This window comes from Macaca fascicularis, chromosome 4 (assembly GCF_037993035.2).
Source record: "Macaca fascicularis isolate 582-1 chromosome 4, T2T-MFA8v1.1".
Lineage (NCBI taxonomy): Eukaryota > Metazoa > Chordata > Mammalia > Primates > Cercopithecidae > Macaca > Macaca fascicularis.
The window spans coordinates 138,864,085-138,871,216 of record NC_088378.1 but is presented as its reverse complement, the minus strand read 5'-3'; the positions used below and the strand labels follow the sequence as shown (position 1 = coordinate 138,871,216).

Below are 7,132 nucleotides of genomic sequence, written 5' to 3'. Positions count from 1 at the left end.
GAGCAATACATGAAAAATGCTCAACTATTTTGGGGCACTTGTGAATTTCAAAGAATAGTGACAATAACCAAAAGAAGCTACATTTATGGCATTGGCTAAATGTTTTATAAATTTTATCTCTTAAAATTCAAACCGGAAAACCCGCTGTAATCCCTCCACTTTGGGAGGTCAAGGCAGGAGGATTGCTTGAGCCCAGGAGTTCGTGACCAGCCTGGGCAACATAGTGAGAACCCCGTCTCTACAAAAAATATTAAAAATTAGTCGGATGTGGTGGTGCACGCCTGTAGTCCCAGCTGCTTGGGAGGCTGAGTGGGAGGATCGCTTAGGCCTGGGAGTTTGAGGCTAGAGTGAGTTGTGATTGCGCCACTGCACCTAGCCTGGGTGACAGAGAAAGATCCTATGTCAAAAAACAAAAAACAAAAAAAAAAAAGGAAAAGAAAAGAAAAAGAAAAACAAACAAACAAAAACACCCAACCCTATATAGGTATTATTCCTTATATAGGACACATAGAGGTTTAGAAGGACTAAATCACTTGACCAAGGTCACAAAATAAGTTCTGAGGCTGGGACCTGGGATTTAGTTTTATTATATGCCCTTCCTCTACCACTCCCTAAAACTTCCCATTCCCTCAATCCCCATATATCATCTTGAAATCTGCAACAAATAGCCCCATACATTGGTTGGCACTTATGAAACTGTTACCAGATGACTGAGTAACTGTATTAAAACAAATTTAATTCTGCTTCTATCTTTGCCCTGCACTCCCTGAGTGACGGGAGTGAACTCTTATGTCCTTTTCTGTCAAAAGATGGTGCTGAATGATTTCTAAGGTAGTTTGCAGTTCCAACATTCAATGCCATTTTGCTAACAAGTGGGCAGTCAACAGGCATATTCAACAGAAATACTAGTAGGATCTCAGGCTAAACATACAAATTCAAAATACTCCAAAACAGTCACATCCCCCTGGAGTGCAAAGAAAAAATCTAAAATTACAAATGCCTGGAGTTGTTTCTAGCCATGATATTTAACTTATTTGAGATTTTAAAACACTAGTTTAATAGCCCATTTTTATCGCTGATCACAGGTAGAAATTCTGGGCAGCATACAAAAAGCAAGTACTCAAGGACTCCAAAAAGTAAACAAAAGCAGGTGGATTGTGAAGAGGGTCAAAACTTGGAGGGGGGCCCCTCCTGGGGAGTGGGTTTTCAGTGTTTTCCCCTTTTTTCTCCCAGTTCTGCCCTGACATCAGGCCTCAGGTGCAGAGCTGCACTACATGGTAGCACAAGCCCTGAGTCAATAAGAGAAATACCAGCTTTCTGGCCAGAGGAACCAAGAAAAAGGGCCCCTGCGGGCGGGGATGTATAGGGGAATCTCCAAACTGAGAGTGCAGGAGGAAATTCCCTAATTCTGAGTCTGAACCCTCAGGTGTACCAGGTTCCCCCTGAGCTGCACATGCATGTGACATGCCCTAAGGGCACAGCAAAGACTTTGAGAACCTAATGAAGATTAAATCTTTTAATATTAGAAGACTTCGGCCGGGCGTGGTGGCTCACGCCTGTGATTCCAGCACTTTGGGAGGCCAAGGCGGGTGGTTCACCTGAGGTCAGGAGTTCGTGACCAGCCTGGCCAACATGGTGAAACCCCTTCTCTACTAAAACTACAAAAATTAGCTGGGCGTGGTGTCTGTAATCCCAGTTACTCGGGAGGCTGAGGCAGGGAGAATCACTTGAATCTGGGAGGCAGAGGTTGCAGTGAGCCAAGATCGCGCCATTGCACTCCAGCCTGGGCAACCAAGAGCGAAACTCCATCTCAAAAAAAAAAAAAAATTAGAAGACTTCATTTTTCTGCATTGGCCAAATAACTGTTCTAATGCTCTTCATTCCAATAAAAGGTTTGTAGCAGCTTACAGACATAATTTTAAACAATTTTTAAAAGACGAAAACAACATTGGGTCAAAGAGAAAATATGGTTAAGAAAAATAAGCGAAGCCAAGGAGTGAAACTAATGGACAACATGAATATCTCTAAAAAAAATAGTGGTGTGCTGTCTTATACTGGCTAGCAAGAGCAGACTGTAAAGTATTCAGGATTTTTGAAGACAGTTGTTAACTATTGGTAACTTGATACCACGGTGGAAGTATTTATACTATAGAAATCAGCAATGCTACAAGTCAGAAGCATTGTTTTTCTTGAGAGCCAGTTTAACAGAACACATATTTATCAGCCAACTATAAATGGATAAAAAATAATTGGCTCTGGGCCATAGGATAGTGAAAGCAAAGAAGGAAGTAAAATGAGGTACAAGATTCATAGGATTCATTTTTTAAAAGTTGCCAAAAAGCCAAAAATTATATGTAATAGTTCAAGCCACACAGAACATTTACTCAAATAGGCCATGCATCATTCCATAAAGGTAATTCCAATAAATTCCAGAGTATCAGTATCTTAGAAACTATCTATATTCTAGGCCAGGAGCAGTGGCTCACGCCTATAATCCCAACACTCTGGGAGGTCAACGTGGGCAGATCCCTACAGCCCAGGAGTTTGAGACCAGCCTGGGCAACATGGCAAAACCCCATCTCTACAAAAAATTTAGCTGGATGGGGTGCACCTGTAGTCCCAGCTACTCAGGAGGCTGGGCGGGAGGATCGCTTGAACCCAGGAGGCAGAGGTTGCAGTGAGCTGAGATTGTGCCATTGCTCGCCAACCTGGGCAACAGAGTAAGACCCTGTCTAAAAAAAGAAAAAGAGGCGCTGCAGCCGAGCGGGGCCGGCGGGCGTGGTTTGAGACGGCGCCGAGTCCAGGTGGGCGGCAGGGCCCGAGGGGCCGCTGGCCGCGGGCAGGCGACCTGCAGCGTCCCTGGTCTCTCCAGCCCTCACTCGGGACCGCACTGACAAGACCCTCCCCTCCCCTGGGCTGGACCCCTCTCTACAGCTAGGAGCCAATGGCAGAAGACAGAACCAAACCCAGTGAGCTGGACCAAGGGAATTATGATGCTGATGACAACGTGAAGATCATCTGCCTGGGAGACAGCGCAGTGGGCAAATCCAAACTCATGGAGAGATTTCTCATGGATGGCTTTCAGCCACAGCAGCTGTCCACGTATGCCCTGACCCTCTACAAGCACACAACCACGGTAGATGGCAAGACCATCCTTGTGGACTTTTGGGACACGGCAGGCCAGGAGCGGTTCCAGAGCATGCATGCCTCCTACTACCACAAGGCCCACGCCTGCATCATGGTGTTTGATGTACAGAGGAAAGTCACCTATAAGAACCTGAGCACCTGGTACATGGAGCTTCGGGAGTTCAGGCCAGAGATCCTATGCATCGTGGTGGCCAATAAAATTGATGCAGACATAAACGCGACCCAAAAAAGCTTCAATTTTGCCAAGAAGTTCTCCCTGCCCCTGTATTTCGTCTCAGCTGCTGATGGTACCAATGTTGTGAAGCTCTTCAATGATGCAATTCGATTAGCTGTGTCTTACAAACAGAACTCCCAGGACTTCATGGATGAGATTTTTCAGGAGCTCGAGAACTTCAAGTTGGAACAGGAAGAGGAGAATGTGCCAGACCAGGAACAGAACAGCAGCATCGAGACCCCATCAGAGGAGGCGGCCTCTCCCCACAGCTGAGGGGCTGGGGCTAGGGGTGGGTGGAGCCTTTTTAAAGTACCCTTCCCTTCAACAGCTCTCCAGCTCTGAATGGAGGAACTCTCTAGGCCATCCCCTCTTCTACCTCCTGCAGCCCATCCATCCTATTAGCCTCCCACATTCAAGGCCCTTAATGCAGGGATGAGGTCAGCACCAGCAAACTCTGGACTGGTGGAAGAAGTCCTCACCAGATCTCCTTGAAGCAGAATTAGGGATCAGTATCATTAACACCTTCCCCACCCCCTCCCCCCAGGCGGGCAGTGAAGAGAATCAGAAAACATGATTATGTGTCACTTTAATAAAGGAAATTTAGGTGTTTTAAAAAAAAAAAAAAGAAAGAAAGAAAGAAAGAAACTATATTCTGCAACTATACTGTAATAAAATTAGAACTTGATAACTAAAATATACTTAAAATTGTAAGTGAACAAATATATTTATCAGTAACATGGATTTAAAAGGCAGTCATGGATGGGAGGATCGCTGGAGTCCAGGAGATGGAGGCTGCGGTGAGGCATGATTGCGTCACTGAACTCCAGCCTCAGCAACAGAGTGGGACCGTGTGTCAAATAAATAAATAGCAGTTATAAAGAAAATTAACTATTTTTAAACCAGGTGGTAAAAATGTTACACATAAAATATACATATAAAATAATGTTATAATTTCAAATACATTTATTAGAACAAGAAAAGTTAAAATAAATGACCTAAAAATTCTACTCAAAACTTTGGAAAAAGAAATTGAGCAAACCTAAAGAAATAAGAAGAAAAGGAGTTAGTTATAAAGAATAGAAAGCAATGAAACAGAAATAGAGAACAAAAAACTAGGTAATGAAAATTAACACACTTTTGATTCCAAAAGCTGCTTATTTAAAAATATTTGTAAGATATTCACTTATAACAAGGCTGATTATGGATAACGGGAGAAAAAATGAATAAACAAATACATAATGAAAAAGGGGGAACAGCTACATATATGACACAGAAAGTGTAGAGTATTATGAACAAGTATATGCTAATAAATTTGAAAACCTAGGTGAGATAGGTAAATTCCTAGAAACATTTCATCTATCAAAATTAGCACAAGAAGAATACAAAACTTGACTATACCAGTAAGTATTAAAGCAATTTTTAAAGTTATCAATGACCTTTAATAAAAATTTATATTTTTTTAAATGCCCAGATGGTTTCACAGATGAGTTCTATCAAACATTCGAGGAACATGAAACTTCTATATTATGTATTTTTTCCAGAAAATAGAAAAAAGATTAAACCTGATTAGCTAATTTTATCAGCAAGTGTAATCTTGATTCGAAATTGAGTTGTGGAAAACTCAAGGAAAGAAAATGATAGGCCCGTTTCACCTTAAACACAGATGGGAGACAAAATAATTATTTATGAACCGAATTCAACAATATTACAAATAATAATACTGGGAGGCCAAGGTGAGAGGATCGCCTGAGGCCAGGAGTTCAAGACCAGTGTGGACAACATATTGAGATCCTGTCTCCACAAAAAATTTAAAAATTAGCCAGGTGTGGTGGTGAGCATCTGTAGTCTCAGCTACTGGGGAGGCTGATGCAGGAGGATCACTTGAGCCCAGGAGTTTGAGGCTGCAGTAAGCTATGATTGCACCACTGCATTTTGGCCTGTGCAACAGAGCAAGACCCTGTCTCTAAAAATATGTATAATAATAACAATAATAATAATGATTATGCTAGTAATGATACATCAAGATCTAATAGGGAATCCTTGGAATACTAGGGTGGTTCAATATAATAAAATATATTGTTGCTATAATTCACCATATTCATAGACAGAAAAGTCATTTCCTTTGCTCAGTCTATTAATAAAAGACATTTGGTAAAGTATATCCATTTGTGATTTTTGGAAAACAGTTAAGGAGGCAGGAATCAAAAGTTTCTTATTTTGGTAAAGGTTATATTCCAAAAAATCTGTAACCACCAGTATACATAATGGAAAAACCTCAGGTACCCAAGACAAGAATGTTCACTATAATTACTAGCTTAACATAGCACAAAGCCTATGGGCAACATAGCAAGACCCATTTACCAAAAATAAATTTAAAACATTTTAATTAGCTGGCATGGTGGTGTGCGCCTGTAGTCCTACCTACTTGGGAGGCCAAGGCAGGAAGATTGCTTGCGCCCAGGAGTTTGAGCTTACTGTGAGCTGTGATCACACTCCTGCACTCCAGCCTGGGTGACAAAGGAAGACCCTGTCTCTAAAAAATAAAAAAATACAAATACACATAAAAATTAGCACTAAACCAACAATGACTGTGTACCATGAACTGAAAAATATTAATTTTACCATTTGCATCTGAGGTTAACAATATGTCAATGACTTAAATAATATCATATCTCTGAGAGTAATTTCTCCTGTATTTCCAAGACAAATGTTAGATAATTTTCCATTTTTTCCATTCAACAAAATAAACAGGAAATATAATTAAAGTTTTACTTGAGGATTGGGATTTAGAAAGGAAGACAGGAATTAAGAATAATCCTTAGTTCTCTTCCTAATTTTCACCTCTCTCACTGATACATATGTATTATTTTCTTTTTGTGTCTTTTAGAATCTAATAAACATGTTCTATATTATATAACAAACTAGAATATATGGATTATCTTTAGTCTTCCTTACCAAGTTCTTAACTCTGCTGGTTCTGGGGCACTGGACATACCATGTAAGAAGAAAAATGTTTTAACTCCATTGAACTTATTCAGAAGCATCGGAAATTGGTTCAGCAATATTCAACTTTGCCCAGCAATGTTTATGAAAGTTTCATATATAGAATAGTGTAAGTATGTGTAATACAGAATGTATGCTCTCAAAAACTAAGAGATAAAGTATGGAGATCCTAAACTCTGTTGACACAGAAGAGGGTGGATTTCTCGAAGAAACAGCCTTCTATAGAAAATGGTTTGTATGAATTGGGATTCTCCAGAGAAGCAGAACCAATAGGATGTTGGCAGAGAGAGATTTATTTTAAGTAATTGACTCATACTACTGTGGGAACTGGCACGTTCAAAATCTGCAGGCAGGCTGGAGACCCGGGAAGAGCTGATGTTGCGGCTCGAGTCTGAAGGCAGTCCAGAGGCAGAATTCCCTCTTCCTTGGGGGAACCTCAGTCTTTGCCCTTAAGACCTTCAACTGATTGGAAGGGCCACTTAAATTATGGAGGGTAATCTGCTTTACCCAAAATCTATTGATTTAAATGTAAATCTCATCTAAAAAATACCTTCACAGCAATATCTAGACTGGTATTCAAATGTCTAGAAACCATAGCCTAGCCAAGTTAACACATAAAATTAACTATCACTTGGCTCAAGGTGAAACTTCCAGATCAATGTGGCAGGAGTGTTGAGGAAGGAAGTGAACTCAGTTCTAACTAAGTAGGGCAGCCGAATCGTCACTGAAGTGTGGCACTGGCCTTTCACCAAGGTAACATGTGGCAAA

The 7,132-nt window shown here is 40.9% G+C and overlaps 1 pseudogene; it reads left to right on the top strand.

The window, feature by feature from the left end:
• The first annotated feature begins 2,806 nt into the window (after window positions 1-2,806).
• On the top strand, window positions 2,807-4,006 carry LOC123572914 (rab-like protein 2B pseudogene; annotated as a pseudogene).
• Window positions 4,007-7,132: the final 3,126 nt, after the last annotated feature.